General features: G+C 30.4%; 1 long non-coding RNA gene across 1 annotated transcript in view; it reads right to left on the reverse strand.

Annotated features, from left to right (window-relative positions):
- LOC115997311 overlaps positions 1–1,142 on the reverse strand; it is a 4,665-nt gene that overhangs the window by 1,220 nt on the left and 2,303 nt on the right. The gene's annotated exons all lie outside the window — the stretch shown is intronic.

Below are 1,142 nucleotides of genomic sequence, written 5' to 3' on the forward strand. Positions count from 1 at the left end.
GGGGGGGGGGGGGGGGGGGGGGGGGGGGAAGGTCAATACGGAACTCACAGAAAGGAATTCACATGATATCCACTTTAGCTCTACAGAGTAAAGCTCCAAGCTAATACAAAATAAGGTATCACGGAACACATTAGTTTGCTAGCAATTTTTAAGAAGTGGAGCATTTTGAAACATTTGACCACTGCTTACTGCCACAATATTTAAATTGGAAACACATTGAACCAAATCAAAAGAAAATTTCTAGAGCGGCTTAGCAAGAAACATGTACTTTTACAAAGCTTTACAATAAAAACAAATAATCATTCATCTAGTTTCCAAATACTTTTCTAGCTTGTAGAAGAATGATAAGGGCAAAGAAAATAAAAATATTAATACAGCAGGGGCAGAGCCAGGATTGGATGGTGCGGGGGGCCAATGACTGTTGAAATATTAAATCAAATACTTTGATATCCATTTAACATATTTCAAAATAATTATTACAATGCAAATTTACTAAAATTTAAAATGAATCATTGATTGTATATTCTTGAAAACTACCCTCTTCACAACATAACTTAATAGCAATTGTTTTATAAAACACGAATACTACACAATTTTTACATTGTTTTATTAAATTAAATGCAAAATTCACCACATAACCACAACATAGATCCACAAAATTAACCAAACAAATGCACCGGATATCCATTTAGAATTTAAAAAAAAAATAGTAACTATTTAAAATAAACAATAGAACATGAAAGTATGAAACAAAAGTTAACCAAACAATTAGTTAGAAACAAATTAAAAAAGCAAAAACTAACTTAAAAATATGCATGTTTTCAAAAAACTTAAAAATATGCATAGATTTTAATAATGACAAATTATCCTGTTATAACATATATGACGTATATATCTATGGTTCTAGATAGAGCAACTAGTAGGTAGACATAATTTGAAACTCACAAAAGAAAACAAGAAAAGTTGAGAAGATGAAGAAGTGTGTAGCTTAGCCTACAAGATTAATTTAAGTGAGAGGGGGGCCAAATATTTTGAAGGAACAAAAAACTTTTGATATTATATATAATATTTTAAAAAATTTTAATATTATATATAATATTTTTTAAAAATTTTGGGGGTTGGGGGGCCAAAGCCCCCCCCCC

Source organism: Ipomoea triloba, chromosome 11 (assembly GCF_003576645.1).
Source record: "Ipomoea triloba cultivar NCNSP0323 chromosome 11, ASM357664v1".
NCBI lineage: Eukaryota > Viridiplantae > Streptophyta > Magnoliopsida > Solanales > Convolvulaceae > Ipomoea > Ipomoea triloba.